This window comes from Cetorhinus maximus, chromosome 30 (genome assembly GCF_964194155.1).
Source record: "Cetorhinus maximus chromosome 30, sCetMax3.hap1.1, whole genome shotgun sequence".
In the NCBI taxonomy this organism is placed as follows: Eukaryota; Metazoa; Chordata; class Chondrichthyes; order Lamniformes; family Cetorhinidae; genus Cetorhinus; species Cetorhinus maximus.
Genome location: NC_135908.1, coordinates 2,542,153 through 2,566,955, shown reverse-complemented (window position 1 = coordinate 2,566,955; position 24,803 = coordinate 2,542,153).

The following is a 24,803-nucleotide window of genomic DNA, read 5'->3' as shown; positions in this document are numbered from 1 at the left end:
AGTAACGGTGATGCTGAAATTATCATCAATTGTTGTAAAAACCCATCTGGTTCACTATTGTCCTTTCGGGGATGTCATGTAGAGATATTAATGTCTATAATGTTATTGGAAATTATTTTTTAAATTGGGCTTGTAATAGGGTCTGTGTCTATGTGTGTGGCTTAATTGGATTAAAGTAGCTAGTCTGGGTTCTTTTTGTATAGCAGTTTTGAGGTGTTAATTAGATAAATGTCAGGAAGAGAAGTTTAGAAACATTGGTGTCAAGGGGGTAATTTGTATTTGTTGAATAAACCATTCAAAAGAATGGGTAAAATATTGCATCTAGCTGGAAGGTGCTGAGCAATGTGTTTATATTACTAATAAAATTGGTGGAATGAAAGGATTATTGTTAGGAGAGGTGAAATTTTTTTAAAATCTGGTAATACAATGGAAAATTTACATTCCAAGGGAAAGCTAGGCGTAAACAGAAATACGTTTGTGTGTGTCAGTCAGAGGCATTTAAGATCTAAGCAGCCTGTAAGCCTAAAACTGTGTCTGCAAAGGAACCAGATTGCAAGGGACCTCATTTTGAATTTGTAAGGTCAAATGTGCTCTGCCTGGTGCCTGTTTAAAGTCTATGGGTTACTGTTGCCTTGGTGAAGAATTACCTGGGAGTGATTAATTTAGGGATTTGTTTAAAAGTTATTATGGTAGTAATTTGTAGCCATGTGTGTGTGTTTAAATTTGTTGTTAAATTAATAAATGCTTAATTTAGTTTTATATTAAAAAAAACCACTTGAGGTTTGGTGGTTTTATTCCTGCAGCTCAAACATACCAATTGAAAATATAGGTTATGACAGTTGTTCAAGTTTCCCTCTGGGATTTAAACAACTCAGCCTTTACCAACTGCTGTGTCATAACAGGAAGGAAATCTGCCATCCTTACCTGGTCTGGTTTACATGTAACCCCAGTTCAAGGGCAATTAGGCATGGGCAACAAATGCTGGCCTTGCCAGTGATGCCCATGTTCCATGAAAGGATAAAAGTTTTGCCAAACCCAAACTTGGTCTTAGCACCCGCCTCTTGCCTTTTCCTTAATGCTCCACAACTTTAAGGAACCGAGAGGAACTCTTTGATTTGGACAGTGCCTGGCCACATTGCTGGGCATTTCAAAGCGTTTCACACCGTGAATCACTTTTTGGAAGCTAATGTAAACAGAGTCTCGGTCCGCCAATAAGGTCGCTGGAAGTAAAATCAGACTGCAGCCCAGGTATTCATCTCCGGGTCAAGTTGGCCACTCGCAGATCGGGTATTCAGTTGGAGGGGGGGATGGGGGGGTGGTCTGGGCCGCAGACTGGAATAGGAGCCATGGTGGATGATCCTGGAATGAGCGCGGAGGTGTGCAGGGTGCGGAGGTGTCCTGGGTGTGGAGGTGTGCAGGGTGAGGAGGTGTGCTAGGTGCGGAGGTGTCCTGGGTGTGGAGGTGTGCAGGGTGAGGAGGTGTGTTGGGTGAGGAGGTGTGCTGGGTGCGGAGGTGTGTTGGGTGCGGAGGTGTGCAGGGTGAGGAGGTGTGCAGGGTGAGGAGGTGTGCTGGGTGAGGAGGTGTGTTGGGTGAGGAGGTGTGTTGGGTGAGGTGGTGTGCTGGGTGTGGAGGTGTGTTGGGTGAGGAGGTGTGTTGGGTGTGGAGGTGTGCAGGGTGCGGAGGTGTGTTGGGTGAGGAGGTGTGCTGGGTGAGGAGGTGTGCTGGGTGCGGAGGTGTCCTGGGTGTGGAGGTGTGCTGGGTGAGGAGGTGTGTTGGGTGTGGAGGTGTGCAGGGTGAGGAGGTGTGCTGGGTGTGGAGGTGTGTTGGGTGTGGAGGTGTGCTGGGTGAGGAGGTGTGTTGGGTGTGGAGGTGTGCAGGGAGAGGAGGTGTGCTGGGTGAGGAGGTGTGCAGGGTGAGGAGGTGTGCTGGGTGAGGAGGTGTGCTGGGTGAGGAGGTGTGTTGGGTGAGGAGGTGTGCTGGGTGAGGAGGTGTGCTGGGTGAGGAGGTGTGCAGGGTGAGGAGGTGTGCAGGGTGTGGAGGTGTGCAGGGTGAGGAGGTGTGCTGGGTGAGGAGGTGTGCTGGGTGCGGAGGTGTGCTGGGTGAGGAGGTGTGCTGGGTGAGGAGGTGTGCTGGGTGAGGAGGTGTGCTGGGTGAGGAGGTGTGCTGGGTGAGGAGGTGTGTTGGGTGTGGAGGTGTGTTGGGTGTGGAGGTGTGCAGGGTGCGGAGGTGTCCTGGGTGCGGAGGTGTGCAGGGTGCGGAGGTGTCCTGGGTGTGGAGGTGTGCAGGGTGAGGAGGTGTGTTGGGTGAGGAGGTGTGCTGGGTGCGGAGGTGTGTTGGGTGCGGAGGTGTGCAGGGTGAGGAGGTGTGTTGGGTGAGGAGGTGTGCAGGGTGAGGAGGTGTGCAGGGTGAGGAGGTGTGCTGGGTGAGGAGGTGTGCAGGGTGAGGAGGTGTGCAGGGTGTGGAGGTGTGCAGGGTGCGGAGGTGTGTTGGGTGCGGAGGTGTGCTGGGTGCGGAGGTGTGTTGGGTGTGGAGGTGTGCAGGGTGCGGAGGTGTGCAGGGTGCGGAGGTGCGCTGGGTGCAGAGGTGCGTTGGGTGCGGAGGTGCGTTGGGTGCGGAGGTGCGTTGGGTGCGGAGGTGTGCTGGGTGAGGAGGTGTGCTGGGTGAGGAGGTGTGTTGGGTGCGGAGGTGTGTTGGGTGAGGAGGTGTGCTGGGTGCGGAGGTGTGCTGGGTGCGGAGGTGTGCAGAGTGCGGAGGTGTGCTGGGTGAGGAGGTGTGCAGGGTGTGGAGGTGTGCTGGGTGCGGAGGTGTGCAGGGTGCGGAGGTGTGCAGGGTGCGGAGGTGTGCAGGGTGAGGAGGTGTGCAGGGTGCGGATGTGTGCTGGGTGCGGAGATGTGCTGGGTGAGGAGGTGTGCTGGGTGAGGAGGTGTGCTGGGTGAGGAGGTGTGCTGGGTGCGGAGGTGTGCAGGGTGCGGAGGTGTGCTGGGTGAGGAGGTGTGCTGGGTGAGGAGGTGTGCTAGGTGCGGAGGTGTGCAGGGTGCGGAGGTGTGCAGGGTGAGGAGGTGTGCAGGGTGCGGATGTGTGCTGGGTGCGGAGATGTGCTGGGTGAGGAGGTGTGCTGGGTGAGGAGGTGTGCTGGGTGAGGAGGTGTGCTGGGTGAGGAGGTGTGCTAGGTGCGGAGGTGTGCAGGGTGCGGAGGTGTGCTGGGTGAGGAGGTGTGCTGGGTGAGGAGGTGTGCAGGGTGAGGAGGTGTGCTGGGTGAGGAGGTGTGCAGGGTGAGGAGGTGTGCAGGGTGCGGAGGTGTGCTGGGTGCGGAGGTGTGCAGGGTGCGGAGGTGTGCAGGGTGCGGAGGTGTGCAGGGTGAGGAGGTGTGCAGGGTGCGGAGCTGTGCTGGGTGCGGAGGTGTGCTGGGTGAGGAGGTGTGCTGGGTGAGGAGGTGTGCTGGGTGAGGAGGTGTGCTGGATGAGGAGGTGTGCTGGGTGAGGAGGTGTGCTGGGTGAGGAGGTGTGCTGGGTGCGGAGGTGTGCAGGGTGCGGAGGTGTGCTGGGTGAGGAGGTGTGCTGGGTGAGGAGGTGTGCTGGGTGAGGAGGTGTGCTGGGTGAGGAGGTGTGCAGGGTGAGGAGGTGTGCTGGGTGAGGAGGTGTGCTGGGTGAGGAGGTGTGCTGGGTGAGGAGGTGTGCAGGGTGAGGAGGTGTCCTGGGTGTGGAGGTGTCCTGGGTGTGGAGGTGTGCAGGGTGAGGAGGTGTGCAGGGTGAGGAGGTGTGCAGGGTGATGAGGTGTGCTGGGTGCGGAGGTGTGCAGGGTGCGGAGGTGTGCAGGGTGAGGAGGTGTGCTGGGTGAGGAGGTGTGCAGGGTGAGGAGGTGTGCAGGGTGAGGAGGTGTGCTGGGTGAGGAGGTGTGCAGGGTGAGGAGGTGTGCAGGGTGCGGAGGTGTGCAGGGTGCGGAGGTGTGTTGGGTGCGGAGGTGTGCTGGGTGCGGAGGTGCGTTGGGTGTGGAGGTGTGCTGGGTGAGGAGGTGTGCAGGGTGAGGAGGTGTGCAGGGTGAGGAGGTGTGCAGGGTGAGGAGGTGTGCAGGGTGAGGAGGTGTGCAGGGTGCGGAGGTGTGTTGGGTGAGGAGGTGTGTTGGGTGAGGAGGTGTGCTGGGTGCGGAGGTGTGTGGGGTGAGGAGGTGTGCTGGGTGAGGAGGTGTGCTGGGTGAGGAGGTGTGCAGGGTGCGGAGGTGTCCAGGGTGTGGAGGTGTGCTGGGTGAGGAGGTGTGTTGGGTGTGGAGGTGTGTTGGGTGAGGAGGTGTGTTGGGTGCGGAGGTGTGTTGGGTGCGGAGGTGTGTTGGGTGCGGAGGTGTGCAGGGTGCGGAGGTGTGCTGGGTGCGGAGGTGTGTTGGGTGAGGAGGTGTGTTGGGTGAGGAGGTGTGTTGGGTGAGGAGGTGTGCTGGGTGAGGAGGTGTGTTGGGTGCGGAGGTGTGTTGGGTGCGGAGGTGTGTTGGGTGCGGAGGTGTGCTGGGTGAGGAGGTCTGCTGGGTGCAAGGTCTGCTTCTGTGCTTCAGCACTATGTTTAAATTAAAAATAAAACAAAAAGCATCCCTCCACCCCTCACCTCCGTCACCACCCCCCCCAACACACTCCCTAAGCCCTAGCCATGCCACCCCATATCTCCCCACACACCACCATTTGCCCTTACCCCCTCAATGTCAACTCACCTAGTATCCTTTGATATTTCCTGGAGAGCTTTGACAGTTCATTGACAGCTTGACACTTCCTGGAATGCTTGACACTTCCTGTACCGATGGATAGTTCCTGGGTAGCTTATCAGTTCCAATGAATTTGTGCATAAAAAGTGCACAATCATGTTTGACTCTAATAATTCCAAAGGGTGCCTTACCTCTCCCAAAGGTGTCCCGGGATCTTATCCTCTCCAAAGCGGTACCCTAGCTATCTAAAGAACCCACCAAGTTCTAACCTCCTCATACCTGGTCTGCTCTGTGCACTCCGAGATTCACTCAGAAGTCAGTGGAGGCAGCTGATGATTAAATAGCCAGCTGCCTCCATGAATTACGCATGTGTGAACCTCGGCCTGACTCCAGTCCCCCGCCATCACCACCCCCCATGAAAATGACAGGTTTTGACTAAGAAATTTCATCCATTTCTGGGGTTTTCACCATGACAAAGGTTCTCTCCGTCATGGTGAAAACCGAGCTTCTATTATGAGCAACTGAAGGAGTACGCTGTTTGATTCGATCAGCCAATCGCTGGGATGTATGGCCTGCTTACCTAGTAAAGCACTGGCACTGAAATTCACACAATACGTTGCTAAATTGTGTGGTAGGTAGAACGCTTTTTTCGAATGACAGCATCCTGTTTGTGGAAAATACCATACGTAACAGGCAGAGTACAGACCGTACACAACAAGCCCACGCTTGCAAAACCCCAAATCAAATGTCTGTTGTTAGAAGTGATTCCATAATTGGCCTGAACTTACCGAATAATCCTGAGTGTGTTAATAGCTACACTAATGACCAATTAAAAATAATCAGTTGAGTTCATAACATGGCTCATTTACGCTTGCTAGGAGCGACATACATTCATACACAGGGCCTGTTCTTTGCAAACAAAAGGAATATGTTTAAGCCTCACACCTCTTCTGAAATACCAGAGACATCAGGGAGCCTATAGTTTCCCATTGCTTTCTCCATGGCCACAACTCAGGGAATCAGAGTGCCCTTGCCAACCAATCAGTTTTTTCTCCTGCAGTGTAAATTATTGTCACTATTTGAAATTTGACATTTTTGCATTTGTCCTGATGAATCCAAGACAAAAAAAGCTTCAGCAAAACGTCTCTCTTTACAGCAACATTCAAGTTCTGACATATCAAGTGACTATGTGATTATATGAACGTAGGAAATGGTGTTACAGGGTTTGACATACAGTGAGGATGCAAGAAGTAGGCAGACAGAATTATATAGATTATACAGGATGAAAAAGAACTTTCAGTTCAACTAGTCTGTTCTGTTGTTTATATGCTACATGAGTCTCCTCCAATTCCATTTACATCATCTCAGCCTTTCAACATATCTTCTTATTGCCTTTTGTCTCATGTACTCATCTAGTTTCATTCTGAATGCATCTAACCTATTTGCCTGAACACTCCCTGTGGTAGTTTGTGTCCACATTCTAATGACTCTGAGTTGAGAAATTTCTCCTTATTTTCTTAATGGACTAACTAGTAATTATCTTACATTTAGAGATCCTAGTTTTGGATTTTCCAATGCAAAAGCATTTCATCCACATCGTCTTATCAAACCCCTTCATAATTGGAAAGAGGTCAGCCCTCAGCCTTGCTTCTCCTGGAGAGAACAGCCCAGCTTGTTTGGTCTTTCACAATAGGTATAATCTATCATCGTTGTAAAGCTAAGATAAAAGCAAAATGCTGCGGATGCTAGAAATCTGAAATAAAAACAGAAAATGCCGGAAAAAAACTCAGCAGGTCTGGCAGCAACCGGAGAGAAACAGAGTTAACGTTTCGAGGATGAAATGCTCTGAAGGAGAGTCATATGGACTTGAAATGTTAACTCTGGGGGGAGTGCAGGAGCATGGCGTTGAGATAGAGGATCAGCCATGATCATATTGAATGGCGGAGCAGACTCAAAGGGACGAATGACCAACTCCTGCTCCTATTTTCTATGTTTCTATGTTTTTCTATCACTGTAAAGTTTCCTTCCGCCTTCTCCAGTGCCCCTAGATCCTGTTTGCAAAATAGCAAAACTGTTCACAGCGTCTAAGTGTATTCTACACATTGTTGTATACAAGTCTCAAATGGTCTCCCTGCTTTTTAATTGGTCTTACATTTTAATTGGCTTTACATTTTTTATGGCCTTGTTAACCTGTGTTGGAGCTTGTAATGATTTGTAAACCTGTACCCTTCGATCTCTTTTCTCTTCTACTCCCATTTAAACTGTGGGGAGAAATAATTTACCTATAAAATGAAAGGTCATTGCTAAAAGAAACATAAAAGCCGCTAAAGCTAATAACTCTGCATTATACTTGCAGCCAAAATTTCTAGAAAAAACATAAACTGTAATGAACAGAAGTTATTCTCATTAGCAATATGGCTTCTGGCTGGATATACAAATTAGTGGATTGGTGCATCGAGCCTCATTATTACAAAATAGATTCTAATTAAAGTTCCACTTCCAACAACAAAACACAAGTGTTGGTTTTGAAACGGTATCTTTAAAAAAATTGCTGTATCCTTCAAAGATCCCACTAAATGGGCAAATCTGTTAGAGAGCGCTCGGTGTTATGATTCTCCAAATGTCCTACATCTGTTGTGCACAGATTTTAGCCCCAAGGTGTGGAGAAATATTACTGCACTACATCACTAGGCATGACAGCCGGCATTTGTGGCACTTACTCTGATCGCTCCCTAAATAAGGAAGTGGCTTTCACTTTTTGACAGTTCATTGTAATGCAACCATGCACATGAAGGTAAAGTGTTGCAGCTTTTTTTATTAATTCACGGGATGTGGGCTTCACTGGCTGGGCCAGCATTTATTGCCCATCCCTAATTGCCCCTTGAGAAGGTGGTGGTGAACTGCCTTCTTGAACCACTGCAGTCCATGTGGTGTAGGTACTCCCACAGTGCTGTTAGGAAGGGAGTTCCAGGATTTTGACCCAGCGACAGTGAAGGAACAACGATATATTTCCATTTCCAGGATGGTGAGTGACTTGGAGGGGAACGTCCAGGTGGTGGTGTTCCCATCCATCTGCTGCCCTTGTCCTTCTAGATGGTAATGGTCGTGGGTTTGGAAGGTGCTGTCTAAGGAACCTTGGTGAATTCCTGCAGTGCATCTTCAGTTTCAGTTATTGAAGTTTAGCTAAAGATTAATGCCTCTATAATGCCTCTGTGTCCTGTTTGTAACATAGAGAGCAAAACCGTACATGCTGCCCTAAAGTATAGCCTATAGAAGATTCTATACAGGTTTAACATTACCCCTCTGGGGAGAAACTTTGTGGAAACTTGGGGACATCTTGCATGTTGAAGGCTTTTAGATGAGGTCACTTGTTGTCTTGAACTAAATAAAGGTGGGTCATTAGAGAAGACATGAAGCAGCAGTCGACACCTTCACTTGACTGGGGAGGTAGGAATTAAGATACAAGTCACCTCTGACCCAACCCAATGGTGGGCTTGACAGCTGTCTGCCCTGGGAATGTACCTCAGCATGGAAACAACTAAATCATGATAGTATGGAGGGACAAGATATATAAATTGATCAATACCAACTTGCGTTTATGTAGCACCTTTAATGCAGTGAAACCACCCCCAAGGCACTTCACATGAGTGTCATCAGACATAACTTGACACTCAGCTATATACGGAGATATTAGGACAGCTGATCCAATGCTTGGTCAAAGGGGTACGTATTATGGAGTGGCTTAAAGGGGAAGAGAGAGGTAGAGAGTTGAAGAGGTTTAGGGAGGGAATTCCAGAGCTGAGGGCTTAATATCGTAGCTTTAAAATCTTACACACCTCTTTCAGGTATAATTAGGGTGTAATATGCAGCTATATTTAACATTCAGTGTTTCAAAGGAGGTTAAGATTATTCAATAACACCCATCAACAAGCACACAGAGTTTGGAATGTTGACAGAGCGATAGACATCTGTTTGCCTTGTTCTAATAAGTGTAACGACCCATGTGATTTGAGAAAAGACTGTATTTTCTTTGAGTGCAATAACTCCTTTATTCCGAGGGGGGAGTATTCTGAACGAGGATTAATTTGTTTCCTGATTATGACATCATTAGGTTTCAAGAAATGCCCATGTAACCTTAGGTTGCATGGGGCTGAACAGTTAAGAAGCAAAGGGTAAATAGAAACTTAATTGTAGTGGGTTTGGATTTCAGCCTTTCCCTCTGTTTGGCTGTTGAGAACACACAGAGAATTTGTGTGAGAGGAAGCAAGGCTCTCTCTGAATGGATCAGTTTATCTGTTCAGAATAGATTCTTGTCTTGAAGTGGGTCTCTGAGAATAGAGCAGAGACTGTGCTACTTTGTGTGTGTTGTACAGTTGGAAAGGACGGAGAGCTGAGGTGAGGAAGGACAAGAAATTATGGATTGGACTAGACCCATTGCTGCCTCTTCAGTACTTCCAGAGCCCTCCAGACCATTCACAAGGACCGGGGAAGGGAATCTTTGGTATGTCCATGCCAACAGGACTGATGAGACCTGAGTGACAAAGGATACGTGGATGTGCGCCCTGTCTGTGTTAATCATGCCCAGGGACTTCAGATGGAATAAAGTTGCCAGTGACTGTGACTCAAGGGCCAAAACGATTGAGTGGGAAGTGAGAGATCCTACATAACAGATGCTGAGTTGGAAAGACTGTGAGATTGCCCATGGTACAACATTTGCGTGGGAAGTAATGCGAGTGCTTGTGACGATGTGAAGTGTATCTTTGTTGTATCGACTAATTAAGTCAAAATTTTCCTTTTTATTTGAAATATCCTTCGCCTGTTAATTAATGTTTGAATCTTGTTCATTCTAGTCGGTTTGCTACTTTAAAAGTTTTAAAAAGTGAAATCTTGTCCCGTGGTTTTAGTTCCGTTGATGTCATGGGGAATCCTTTCTTTTAAAAGTTAGCTGTCTCGACTGGGATGGTAACATTTGGATCTGTTGAGCGAAACCACAGAGTCATTTATCTCTGTATTGAAATAAAACTTTTTTGATGTGCAAAAGACAGAAGTGAGGCCCCATTATACATCATATTGCAAAATAACCTTATTAAAAGATCACATGGCACTACTGGAAGAAGAGTAAGGGAGCTGTCCCAGTATCCTGGTCAAAACCAATCCAATATCACCTGTTTTATTCCACCACCCATTTTTTGGTCATTTATCTCATTTCTCCTTGTGGGGTCTTGCTGTGCCAAACTGACTGCCCCATTTTCTTACATTGCAACACAGACTACACTTCATGAAATAAGTATTCATTTGGCTACAAAGTTCTTTTTGACATTTGTAGATCATGAAAGGCACTATATAAATGCAGGTCTATCTTTAGCTTTTGGAGTCTTAACTATGCCAAATGTCATTGAGATTTTGGTACACGTTTTTCTGAAAGGAGTTCTTTTGATATTTTTGTTACATTGGGGAAGTGCAGATGGAGATACAAGTAGAATCATAGAATGGTTACAGCACAGAAGGAGGCCATTCCACCCGTTAGATCCGTGCTGGTCCTTTGAAGGTGCAATTCATGTAGTGCCATTGCCCTGCAAATTTTTCCTTTCCAGATAATGATTCAATTCCCTTCTAAACGGCTCAACTGAACCTGCCCACCACACTGAGATAAAAGCAAAAAACTGCAGATGCTGGAAATCCAAAACAAAAATAAAAATACCTGGAAAAACTCAGCAGGTCTGACAGCATCTGCGGAGAGGAACACAGTTAATGTTTCGAGTCCGTATGACTCTTCATCAGAACTAAGTAAAAATAGAAAAGAGGTGAAATATAAGCTGGTTTAAGGAGGGATAGAGCTGGATAGAGGGCCAGTGATAGGTGGAGATAACCAAAAGATGTCACAGACAAAAGGGCAAAGAGGTGTTGAAGGTTGTGATATTATCTAAGGAATGTACTAATTAAGGGTAGAAAGCAGGACATGCAAGGTACAGATAGCCCTGGTGGGGGTGGGGTAAAGGGATCGAAATAGGCTAAAAGGTAGAGATAAAACAATGGATGGAAATACATTTAAAAATAATGAAAGTAGTTGGGAAAAGAAAAATCTATATAAATTATTGGGAAAAAAAGGGGGGTATCGGAAAGAGGGTGGGGATGGAGGAGAGAGTTCATGATCTAAAATTGTTGAAGTCAATATTCAGTCCGGAAGGCTGTAAAGTGCCTAGTCGGAAGATGAGGTGCTGTTCCTCCAGTTTGCGTTGAGCTTCACTGGAACAATGCAGCAGGCCAAGGATGGACATGTGGGCATGAGAGCAGGGTGGTGTGTTGAAATGGCAAGCGACAGGGAGGTCTGGGTCATGCTTGCGGACAGACCGAAGGTGTTCTGCAAAGCGGTCACCCGGTCTGCGTTTGCCCACCACACTCTCAGGCAGTGCATTCCACATCCCAGCCACTCGCTGCTTGAAAAGTTCCTCAATGCTTGTTTTGCCAAATACCTTAAATCTGTGCCCTCTGGTTCTCAATCCTTCCACCAGTTGGAACAGTTTCCCCCCCATCTACTCTGTTCAGACCCCTCATGGCTTTGAATACCTCTATCAAATCTCTTCTCAACTTTCTTTTCTCCAAGAAAAACAGTCCCAACTTCTCCAATATATCTACGTAACTGAAGTTCCTCATGCCTGGAACCATTTTTGTGAAGCTTTTCTGCCCCCTCTCTAATGCCTTGTTAAAGTGTGGTGGCCAGAACTAGACCTAATACTTCAGCTGAGGCTGAACCAGTGTTTTTTACGGGTTTAACAAAACCACCTTGCCTTTGCACTCTAAGGCCCTATTGATAAAGCCTAGGATGCTGTATGCTTTATTAGCCACTTTCTCAACCTCCCCTGCCATCTACAATGATTTATATACATATGTGCCCACGTCTCTCTGCTCCTGACCCCACTTCAGAATTGTACTCTTTATTTTATATTATTTCTCTCCATTCTTCCTACCAAAATGATTTACTTCACACTTCCCTGCATTAAATTGCATCTGGCACTTGTCCACCCACAGCCTGTTTATGTCCTTTGAAGTTCTACATTATCCTCCTCATGGTTCATAATACTTCCAAGTTTTGTATCGTCTGCAAATTTTGAAATTGTGCCCTGTACATTTATATATATCAGGAAGAACAAGTGTCCTAACACTGATCCCAGGGGAACTCTACTATAAACCTTCCTCCAGTCTGCAAAACAACCACTACTCTTTGTGTCCTGTCACTCAGCCAATTTCGTATCTGTGCTGCTATTGTCCCTTTTATTCCAGGAGCTCTTAAGTTTGTTCATAAGTCTGTTGTGCGGAACTCCATCAAATGCCTTTTGGAAGTCTATGTACATCACATCAACAGCATTACCCTCATTGACCCTCTTTGTTACCTCATCAAAAAACTCAAGCCAGTGAGTTAAACACAATTTGCCCTGAACAAATCCATGCTGGCTTTCCTTAATTAACCCTCATTTGCCCAAAAGTAGCTAATAATTTTGTCCTGAATTCTCGTTTCTAAAAGCTTCCCCACCACTGAGGTTAAAGTGACAATTTGCAATTTGCCTGAGGTCATTGCATGTTAAATCAACAGAAATTGTCCCCGTCTTTGTTGGGAGATACTGGAACGATGTAATAGCTTAGAACAGGTAGAATTACAATCCTGAGACATAAAGTTCCTGTTCCCCATAGGGATTAAAATCAGAGGTGTTCACATGGGGCATCACTTTTTGAAGCTGCAATTAGAATAAATTGGAATGAAGTTAGGAAATGGCCCAAACTGTATCAGTGAAAATATGGCTAAAACCAGCGCAAGGATCCCCTTCTGTTATGGCTTAAGCACCAGTGCTGTTAAATCACCCTGGTAAATATAATATTGTAAAGATGTGATTAACATTACTAATGGAGAGTGGTCAGTTAGTGATCTGAAATAAAAACAGAAAGTGCTGGAAAAAACTCAGCAGGTCTGTTAAAGTTTCGAATCCGTGTGACTCTTCTTTGCAACTGGACTTGATACGTTTGCTTTCAGTTAGTTATCCGGCCTGACTTGTATTTGAGATCCTCAACTATGCATCCAAAGCTCTCCTCTCTCACTATCTTTATCACCTCCTCTGGCCCTACAAACCTCCAGGTTACCTGCGCTTCTCCAACTCTGGCCTTTTGCCAATCCCCAATTTTCTTCGCTCCAGCATTCGCAGCCGTGCCTTCAGCTGCCTGGACCCTAAGCTCGGGAATTCCCTCCCTAATTCTCTCTACCTCTCTCTCTAATCTTTTTAAGGCACTCCTTAAAACCTACCGAATGGTGGTAAAATATCCCAAGGCACACCATGGGAGTAATTACCAAGCAAAATCGGATACCGAGCCATGCATGGAGATATTAGGACAGGTGACCAAAAGCTTGGTCTAAGAGATAGATTTTAGAGTGCATCTTAAAGGATGAGAGAGAGAGAGAGTGATGGAGAGGTTTAGGGAGGGAATGCTAGAGCGTAGGGCCCAGCCAGCTAAAAGCACAGCCACCAATGCTAGATCAAAGAGAAGTGGGAATGTGCAAAGGTTCAGAATTTGAGGAGTGCAGAGATCTCAGCAGAACATCAGTGTTGGGTAGACTCTCTACTTCCTTCCTGACACTAGGATACCTATTTAGGAGAGCTTGTAGCACATGATAGGTTTTCGGTGGCAAACTGGGACAACACACACGGATTCAGAGCGGTATCCGTCTGTACTGAATGTCCAGTAGAGGAAAGGGTTCAGGCCCTGAAATTACTGCAGCAAATATTAGTACAGAAATGGTGAATTAAATCCTTTTGTCTGCTATTTTATCAGCGCTGTTTAGCCAATTTATTTTCAGCCATTTTTACTGTCGGTCAATTAGAAGCCAAAGTGACTGCAATTGAATCCTCCAGGCTCACTGCTTGACATATTAATATGAGAATAAGTAAGTTTTCAGTTTAACAAATGGAAGTCAGTGGAGAGCTCACTAAGAATGGCACGACAATGATCTAGTCAAGATGTTCCAATTCTTTTTAATCGAAAAATAAATTGGTAGTACAGAACTTGAGTTATGCTGAGAAAAGGGACATCCTGTTGAAGCTTTTCATCTTGCACTCATCAGGACAGATGCAAGAATGCCAAATTTCAAAGGGAGCAACAATTTATACTGCATGAGAAAAGGGTGCTCATTGGTTGGCAAGTTGACTCTTATTGGTTGAGGCATTGCCATGTATCATGCAGCAGGGAATTGTTGCCCCCTATGCTTCTGTTTAATTCAAAAAAGGCACAATGCCTGGACATGTTCCTTTTGCCTGTAGAGGACAGGTTCTAGCGAATGAATATATGTAGCTTCTAGCAAGCGTAAGTGAGCCTTTTAGTCAGCTATAGGTGTCCAAGGCAACAGAAAGTCCCCCACCCAGAGTGCATTCTGAGCCATTGCCATGCTCCGCACCCCCTCCAAGTGGTGTTCAACATGGAGGAGCACTGATTCATCAGCTGTGGGAGGGCGGTACATGGAGGTTTCCTGGCCCATGTTTGACCTGATATCATGAGACTGCATGGGGTCCAGAGTCGATGTTGAGGACTCCCAGGGCAACTCCCTCCCGCCTGTATACCACTGTGCCGCCACCCCTGCTTGGTCTGTCCTGCCGGTGGGACAGGACATACCCAGGGATGGTGATGGTGGTGTCTGGGACATTATCTGTAAGGTATGATTCCATGAGTATGACTATGTCAGGCTGTTGCTTGACTAGTCTGTGAGACGGCTCTCCCAATTTTGGCTCTAGCCCCCAGACTAAGAGAAACTAAGGAGAACTTTGGAGGGTTGACAGGGCTGAGTTTGCTGTTGTCATTTCCAGTGCCTAGGTCAAAGCTGGGTGGTCCGTCTGGTTTCATTCCCCTTTTGAGGCTTTGTAGCAGTTTGATACAACTGAGTGGCTTGTGAGGCCATTTCAGAGGCCATTCAAGGTCAACCCCATTGTTGTGGGTCTGGAGTCACATGTAGGCCAGACCGGGTAAGGGCGGCAGATTTCCCTCCCTAAAGGACATTAGTGAACCAGAGAGTGCACGTATGTGTGTGTACAAGTCAGTGCTCAGGGGCAGGATTTTCCCTGAACCCCACTGTCATCCTCAAATGGAAGCCAGAACCCTGCACTGTGTGGGAAACAGTCACCAGTGCGATTTTCTTCAGTTTGGCCAATTAATGGCCAGAGGATAGGCTCATCATCCAATTATTATGGCGAGTGGGCTCTCAAAGCTCGAGGGCCAACAGGAGCTCTACCAGCTTGAAAAGAATAGCAGGTGCCATTCCAGGTAAGTGAGGGAGAGGGCCGTTCAAAATGCCCTCCCTCCAGCTTCTTTAACTTTAAAAAGAAAAGGCTTCTCCAGCAGAGCCACCATTTTGGTGGCGGGGATGGGGTGTCGGGAGAGAGAGACCGGGAGGCTGCATCCAGGCACCTAAACCAGCCCCACCCCCACCCCCACCCTGTGAGGACCTGGAAGCCAACTAGAAAATCAACCAGCTCCATTAACAACCCTTAATAGACTCCTCATTTAGTTTAATAGCTTACTCTCCGCTCGCATGGGGTGAGGCAGTGGCGTAAGGGTATTATCACCGGGTTCGTATCCAGAGATCCAGGGTAATGCTCTAGGGACCCAAGTTTGAATCTCATCACACCGAATGGTGAAATTTGAATTTAATAAAAATCTGGAATTAAAAATCTGACGATGACTACAAAGCTATTGCTGATCGTTGTAAAAACCTGTCTGGTTCACTAATGCCCTTTAAGGAAGGAAATCTGCCCTCCTTACCTGGTCTGGCCGACATGTGACTCCAGACCCCACAGCAATGTGGTTGGTTCTTAAATGCCCTCTGAAATGGCCCAGCAAGCCACTCAGTTCTCAAGGGCATTTAGGGATGGGCAATAAATGCTGGCCTAGCCAACGACGCGTTCTCCCCCCACCATCCCACGAATGAATAAAAAAAAACACTCTCCCACCCATCCTACCATCAGCCAAATGGCCGGGGGGCTGGATGGGACTGGGTAACTGATACACAGCCCGGTTCCATGCCTACTGTCCAGGTCATGATGGGGACTAAAAACAATGCCCCATGAGAACGAGAGACAGATTGACTTTGTAACTTGTCTTCCAGGGACAGGCACTAAGCAATTGTGTTTCTTCTCCCACCATTTGTTTCCTTTTACACATTCAAAAGTTTTCTTATTTGCGAATTTATACTTGCTATTAAAATAAACTACATTCCCATTGAAGAAATTATTAAGGCAAACAGAGAAAGTGTTTACAAAGTGGAAAGATACCCATCCATCCCTCAGCTGCAGCTACCTTTTACTATACAGGCTGTCAGGAACAATATCAATACAGTCTCAACCAGACAAGGGGAGGTCACAGCCATTCTGGGGAGAAGAGAGTCCTGTGTAATTTTTCATCACCGTACCCCACATACCGTGATTCCAGCAATTGGAACAATACCTCTTGTGGATGAATTGTGATCTCATGATATTTTGGGACAAATGAATGGCAAATACTGACTTGAAAGAAAGGAAGATAGAACAAAATAAAGAGAGGGAGGCCGAAAGTAAGAGAGAAAGAAAGAGATGGAGAAGAACGAAGAAAGGTTGCATTTATTATAACTGTTCCAGCTTCATGATGTCCCAAAGCGCTTTACAGCTCATGAAGCATTTTTAATATGTAGTCCCTGTTGCAATGTAGGAAATCAGGTCGCCAATTTGCACACAGCAAGTTCCCAAAAACAAAGATTGTGATAAATGACCTTTGGTGGTCTTGGGATAAATATTGGTCAGGATGTGGGGGAGAAGCCCCCTGCTCTCCTTTGAAATAAAGTCATGGGGTCTTTTCCGTCCACTTACTGGGCCTCGGTTTAGCGCCTCATCTGTAAAGTCGCCACCCTTGACAGTCCATCGCTCGATCCCCACTCTGGAGACTTCAGCAGGTAGCCTAGGCTGTCGCGCCAGTCCAGTGCTGAGAGTGCTGTCAGAGGTGTTGTCTTTTGGATGAAACTTTAAATGAGGCCAGGTCTGCCTTCTCAGGTGGATGTAAGAGATCCCACGGCACTATTTGAAGACGAGCAGGGGAGTTATTCACGGTGTCCTGGTCAATAGCTATCCCTCAACCAACATCACTAAAACAGATTATCTTGTTTTTTATCAGATTGCTGTTTTTGGAACCTGGTTTTGTGCAAATTGACCTCGATGTTTCCATCATTACAACAGTGACTACACATCAAAGACCTTTCATTGGCTGCAGGGTGCTTTGGGATGTTCAAAGTCATGAAAGACATGATATAAATGCAAATCATTCGTTATTTTCTCTGTGACAAAAGGATCGCCCTGTACACAGCCACTGCTCTGACAGTAATTAAATAATTATTAAATTAAATTGTTAATCTGACTGATTTGAGGCCTGAATTGAAGTAAATCTTGTCTTTTCCATTTGGTTTTGCAGCTGCTACACGCTCTCAAGTTTTCCAATCACGGCTGTGACTTTTTCGGGTTTTACTCCAGATTTTTTTCCTGAGGCCAGTGTCTTTTATCAGTGAGTCCTTGGTGCCCTAGCAACCAGAGTGTGCCCTTAACTTGTCCAAGCTTCAGGCAACATGTCGTGAGCCTAAGAAAACCTTCATTAACGCATTATGGTTATTGGGTGTATCACTGGTCATGTGAACTTCCCCAACGTTGGGAGATGTTAGAATAAATATCCTGTTAGAATACAAACTATCAAAGTTATCTATCGATCAGTGGCTGGATAAGTGAAGGGCAGCAATGCAGATTTACAGTATTTGAAGGATTTATAGAATTTTAGCGACCTCTTGGAATTGCCATTCCTGAGCTAATTTCAATCTGAACAAGATCTAGGCACAAGGTGTCTAGTTGTTAACTTTATAGAACAGTTCGCAATGCTGAACATCGTTGGAGCCTCTCTGGCCTATCCAGCTCTCTCACGGCTTCAGATAGGCCGCTGAATTGGAATAAGACATAGGACGGTCCTGGCTGTGCCCACTGGGGTCGGGCATGCCCGGCGGTGTGAGCGGGAAATATGGCAAGAAAGCCAAAAATCGGATTCTCGATGTTGCGAAACCAGCTTGTGACCATCTGCTCAGCCCGTTGTTGCCACTGAACGTTGGAAACCTCTTTGTAACAGCTGGCTCTCTCATGACTTCCGACAGACCGCTGAATTGGAATAAGACATAATTGATAAAGGACTTTTAAATGTGTAACTCTCAAGCTCAGATAGAGCTGACAATCAAACATTTATTCAAATAAGATGAAAGCAAAAGCTGAAGAAGAGTCACACCGACTCGAAATGTTAACTCTGCTTCTCTCGCCACAGACGCTGCCAGGCCAGCTGAGTTTTTCCAGCATTTTCTGTTTTTGTTTTGTATTCAAATAAAACCCACCCACAGTATTGGGTTTAAAACCTACCTTTGAGTCATGTTTTAGCTGACAATCCTCTTGTGAAGTGCCTTTTATTACATTAAAGGCGCTATACAAATTGTTAGGGACCGGTAGGGGGATGAATTTAAACAGCCCTGATTTCTCCTCTCACTACCCGTCTGTAAACAGAGAGGTGCTTTAGATTTTTGATTTCCCCCTTTATAAGTGGTGGCGTATTTTCCCCAACCCTTTGGTTTTGCAGTGATCCAATCCTCTATTAATAACCCCACACAAAACTCAAGTTAGGGTAAAATAGGAGGGTTGGTTTATTTTACACACACGCAAAATATGGGGAAGGGGTTTCGGAACTTCCTCCGCTTTCTTGCACTCATACAATAAAAGAGGGATAAGGGAAAGAAAGGGGTACAGGGTAAGACCATTGATAAAAATAAGAGTTATGGTTTCACGTGAGTTCAGAGTCCAGGATCAAAAGTCCAGTGGCGTATTCCTTCAGAGGTTAGCAGGCTGAAACTGTTACACGGTGATCTGAATTTCCAGGGAGGAGGACTTCCACGATGGGAGAAGGCACAATAGAGATGAATTAGTCTTGAAGGCACAGATACAGACATTCTAAGGCTCCAGTGGCTCACAGTGTAGATGAGGGCCAGGCCATTGACTTGGACAGAGCTCTTACTGCTGCTACCTGTTGAATGGTAAAATGGTGGGCAGAGGCAGGCTGCTTTCCTGGAGCCCTGCTTCTCTTCTGAGGTCAAACAGGAGCTGAAGATTAAATTCAAGAGCTGTATAATTAAATGAATTCAAGCAGCTCAAGTCTCGGCCATGGGACAGGGCGGTTTCAGGTTGAGCTGTTCAGCTAATGAGGTGCCTGGTTAAGACCCATTGGGTTTTGGAGCAGGTAACAGTGGGGCCATTAGCACAACATTGGAGATTAGGAGTCACAAGTAGCTCTACCTTTGTTCATAGCTGGCTGGTGCAGACTTATCGTCTATGAATCCTTTGAGTTGGCTTGGCTGGAATGTTTATACAATACAAGTCATGTTCCAGGACGATGAGGTAGCCTTAGTCCATTGGAATAGTTTAGAATCTTCCAGAAATCAGCATTTGATCAGCCCAGCCATTTGTCCATTTTTTTAAAAAAAGTAATAAGTTTATAAAGTAGCCATATATTCCCTTCCTAGCTTCTGGCCGGGACAAATTGAAAATTGTTGTTTAATGGTTTTCTCTCTGATTGCTGTTACAGTTGTAAATCCTGTTAAAGGAGCTGAATCTATTTTTTTAAGGTCACATTTAAAATGTTTTAAAGAAACCTAAATCTGCTACATTATCACCTTTCACTAGCTCTTTCAAAGGCCAGAAAAGAGACTTTTTAAAAAAAAAAACGAATCATTCACTAGTGCTTCTTATCCATATTTGAGCAACTTTTATTCTGGTCTATATTTTTCCCACTGAAATGAGCAATGGCAGGAATTGTGATCCTCCCTCATGTGAGAGAGAGAGCCAGCACACCGCAGTGCAAAGTGACGTCTTTCCCTTTTAAAACAGTGCAGGGGAACGTTTGGAAAAGCATTCGACGCTTCACGACTGGCAGCCAACTGAATGATGAAGGGCGTGGAAAAAAACTCGGGGGCACACCGCACTCCGACATTTGTGTCACAGTCGCCTGCAGGCGTCGTAATATCCCGGGAGAAGAGCCGAATCTTAAATCTTTAAGGTCTACCGTCAGTGTCATTTGAAGAAAGCTGAGGGCCAGGTTTTATCCCTTCACTTACTGTACTCAAGTCCCAGAGGTGCTGAGTAAGGCCACACTAAATTCTGTGTGTGCAGCAAATTGACATACAAAGGTGCTTCACCATAATTGAGGTGATATGTCAAGACGCTATAGATCAAAAAAAAAAGCAGCAACTGCTTGGCCTTGACAAATAACTCTGCCCGCAGCTTACAGCCAGTGTTAATGGCAAATCATGAACTAAAGGGATAATGCCGTGTGCCTAGATAGATAGATAATTGATTTATTGAAAAAAGTCATGGTGGTGGGTACCGAATAAAACATGTAACCATAATTTATAACATAATTCTAAGCAAACATTGAAGTAAAAATATAGTATAAAATAATAAAAGGATTGCACAATTATGAACATTTCAGTGTGCAAGTAATTATAACACATTACAAAATGCAGGTCCCCTTAATTTACGGCATAGAAATGAGAGAATTACTGCAATATGCATTTTGTATTAAAGCCCACATGTTGTCAGGTTGAGTTAATTCAATTCTCAATCAATTACACGTTACTTATGAGATTTATAAGGTTAGGGATTGGGCTGTTTTATTGTCTATACATTCTATATCTTATTTGTAGAATGGTGTCTTTTCTCCTTAATTCCATCGCACATTTACTTTCATGTGGCAGGAGTTAGTAACAATGGGAGGTGTGATTAAAGCATTTTCTGGCAAAACCCAGACAGAGCTTTTTCCACCTTACAACGAGGAGACACAGATCCAGTTGTTTGATTGTTTCAAGAGTCGTGTTAGTATAAGCATTACCTAGGATCAGTTCCAGAGCTCGCTTCTGAACGCTTTCGAGCTTGTTCTCAGCTTCAGCAAACCAAACCCGTGCTGCATATTCAACAGTGGATCACAGCCATTTAGCTGAATGATACTCACCTGCTCTAAGCAGCAATTTCCTGGCCACGTTGTTCTGCTACATTTGATAAGCCTCAGCTGTGGCTCAGTGGGAAGTACACTTGTCCTCGGGTCATAGGTCACAGGGTCATAGAATCCCACTCCACGCCCAATATCCCAACTCCTTTTTAAAAATTCTTTCATGGGGTGTGAGTGTCGCTGGCAAGGCCAGCGTTTGTTGTCCATCCCTAATTGCCCTTTGAGAAGGTGATGGTGGGCCGTCTTCTTGAACTGCTGCAGTCCATCTGCTGAGCCTGGGCATCTCCACTCCGGTGTCAGTACAGAAGGAGTGCTGCATTGTCGGAGCCACTGCCTTTCGGATGAGACGTTAAACCAAGGCCCCATCTTCCCTCCCAGGCGAATGTAAAAGATCCCATGGTTGCTGTTCAAAGAGCAGGGGAGCTCTTCTTAGTATCCTGGCCAATATGTATTCCTCTATCCAAGCCAGATTACCTGATCATTATCATATTGATGTTCATGGGACCTTGCTGTGCACAAATTGGCTGCTGCGTTTTTGACATTCCAACACTGAGTATGCTTCAAAAGTACTTAATTGGCTGCAAAGTACTCTAGGGCATCCTGAGGTCATGAAAGGTGCTATATAAATGCAAGTCTTTCTTTCTGCACTTCAAAACTAAGATGGATGTTTTTCCTGGTTTTGCTCATCGTGACAGTGCTGGAAAACAATGTAAACACAACGAACTTGTGAAATTATTCTGCCCCACAGGTGCCCAATCCTAAATTCACTCAGCAGCCTCTTGGTTCACATGAAGCAAATCAGTGAAGTAATTCCAATGTTTGGTGGAACGACAAGTTGTTTGATGGGATTCCAGTTCAATATTAAATATTCAGCAGCTCATATGTTCACTTGGTCGCTAGATACCAGACATCAACATGTTTAAGAATCTCCAATCCAATCCACACAGGTACAGTTTATGCTTGCTTGAAATGGGGTGTGAATGTCCTCCCCATAGCTATAGACCTCGCTTGTCCGAGAATGGAGAGCACGGGTTCAGGCCAACAGTGGGACTTCCAAGTGTGGATGGAGCTGTAACTGAAATTTAAGCATCTAAAATGGTGCAGCTATAATCTCACTGATTAGGAGACCAGGCTCATGGGGCTAAATGGCCCACTCCTTTTCCTATGGCACTCTTAAGCTTCATGACACTCACACGGGCATGACCACTATACCCATTGTCAATGTCGTGCAGGGTTATTCGGAGCTGAATGGGGTGTCTTCCAGCACTAGTGACAAGTCAACCATCTCACTGCCCAGTGAGCCAGATTGACTGCTCAATAATCAACAGTGCCCTGCCTTGCTAAAGTAGTGAATCACCAAGCCTATGACAGAGAGGTTGCTAAGCACACTATCCTCGATCCCAAAGTGATCCTGCTCACTTGCCACTCCTAAGACACTTGCATTCCTCAAGGAGGATAGTCACTCCTACATCCCTGGGCACAGTGAACAGCACAACTCACCATACAATGTGTGTAAATGTGTAGCCACTCTTTGAGTGATCAAGGTGGAGGTAATACATCATACCCCATCAAACTGGTGATTTGAACCAGTTGGGAGTGAATTTCTGCAGCTCTCAGAATGTCTGGACATGTCTTCTCTGTTTCCAGCTTAATCTTCATTATTAAAAAGGAAAGACAAGGGCCAAAGTACCCTTCACACCTTCGTGATTCTGATCAAAGGTCTCTACTTGAACCACCAGGTACCCCCATTTAAACTGATAACTCAGTACAGATCAATGATTTCAAAAGGAAATTGGATGGGTGCTTGAAGGAAATAAACTTGCAGGGATAGAGCAGGAGAATGAGATTGACTGAATTGCTCTACGAAGAACTGGCATTGACTCAATGGGCCTAATGGCCTCCTTCTGTGCCATAATGATTCTATAACTCTATGAGATGCCTTCTGTATCTTCCAATTAATGGCTTCCTAATCCTTTCTAAAGTTTTGTAAGTTCACAATAATTTGAGGGCTGCCATCACCATTAATCATTGGTCAGTTAGTTAGTTGCTCAAACTGGTGAACAAGGCAACTTCAATCCCAAGTGAGACTACCAACATTACAGTATAAATCACAAAACAAAGTGTTTCAAGACTTTCAAAAGTGACAGAAAAGACCCTCCAAGGTCATCATCCCTCATTACACCATCATTGAATTGGATGGGTAATAGTGTTACTTGTCTTGAGAGTGACAGGTCTAGTAAATCTCTTGACTACTGAATACATGGAGCATAAAGCTGGTGCACATCAAGGATGCTGAGCTAACAATTTCCGACAGTGCTGCTGTAGGAAGGTGCTGAGGTTGAGGAAAATCAGATTAGCAGTTACAGTGTGCTCTTATGGGTCTCTTTGTGGCTAGCTTCAGAGCAGCACTTGTGCAGGCCTGAGATGTCTATGGTATGAGATGTGTACTCTCCATGCTATTTGGGGAGGTAGCCGGGGTCAGGTGACCAGTAAGGCCGCCCAAGGCCCCGCTTCAAGGACACTTGTAAGTGTGACATGGAGACCCTAAACATCGACTGTCACACTTGGAGTCATCAGCTGCCGAAAGGGGGAAATGGAAACACCTCCTTTGGGTTGGCATGCGTTACCATGACAACCAGTGGCTACAGCAACTTGGTAATAGGCACCAACGCCGTAAACAACAACCCACAATGTCGCCTGGCAGCTTCATGTGTGTGTGGCTGAACCTGCCTCTCAAGGATCGACCTCCACAGTCATCAGCAAAGATTCACCGAATGAAGAGCCCCCCTCCCCAGCATCCCCCAACCCCCGGCCCCCTCCCCCACCTAAATGGACTGTTTGCTGCATGTCCATCAACTCTCGTAGATGGAAGAATGCCAAGAATCTCCAAAGAGGTTTTCTCATGCCCAGTACAGAATACCACTTCCATAAGTGAACACCAAGTCTTCTAAAATTAACAAATGTTTTTGTGAATGAAACAATCTGAGAGAATGAACAATAAACCCCTTATCAGCAATCTGTGCACTTGAAGCCTAGATTGTACGATTGCCATTATTTTAACACTGGCTGTAACCCATGCCATTGTTTTTTTAAAAATTCATTCACGGGGTATAGGCATCGCTGGCAAGGCTGGTATTCTATTGCTCATCCCGAATTAGCCTTCAGAAGGTGGTGAGGGACCTTCACTGGAACCGCTGCAGTTTATGTGGTGAAGGTGCTCAAAATGTAAGGAGTTCCAGGAATTTGACCGAGCAACAATGAAGGAACAGCGATGTAGGCCCAATTGGATAAGGTATGGGCCTGAACTTCTGTGGAGTGACAATCAGAGCCGGATTGCCGCTCTGCTCCTACTTTCTTACCTTCAAATTCTTTTGATCCTTTCTTGTTCCAACTCAGGCCAGGAGAGAACTGTGTAGGGCAATGCGCTCCGGGGCCATCTGCCATGGGCTTCAGAGTCGGACGCAAGGAGGCCACATCCCCACCCCCTTTTTATGGCACTAGCTACCGTAAATCAGGTGAGTTTAAGGGCAGAATTGTCCCCCCGTCGAGGGGGATGTTCAGGAGCGGGCGCATGCGGGCGCGCGTCCAATCGGCACCCTCGATTGGGGGCGCACCGCCATTTTATGTGGGTGGGCCTCAATTGGCCCGCCCGGCGTGACCTCCGCCAGGAAGCGCCCTGTGCGGGTGTAGGGGGATTCCCTAAGCCAGGAGTGTGCTTTTTCACACATGCTCTCAAAAGGGCACACTCATCTCCCTGAGACTAAGTGCTGCCTCAGGGAGATCGGCGCCAAATTCAAAAATGTTAAATGTAGAAAAATAAAATCTCCCCGACATGTCCACTCATGTGTCACATGAGCTGGGACATGTCCATCACTTTTAATTAAACTTTTGTTAAATTTTTTAAAAACCTACATGAAACCTCATCCCGCCCGTGGATGAGGTTTCATGTTTTTTCTAATGCCCGCCAGGGCTCCCGGCCTGCCCGCCATACTTAAGGTTGGATGGGAAGGTCCTTTGACGAGGTCAATTACTTTTTAATT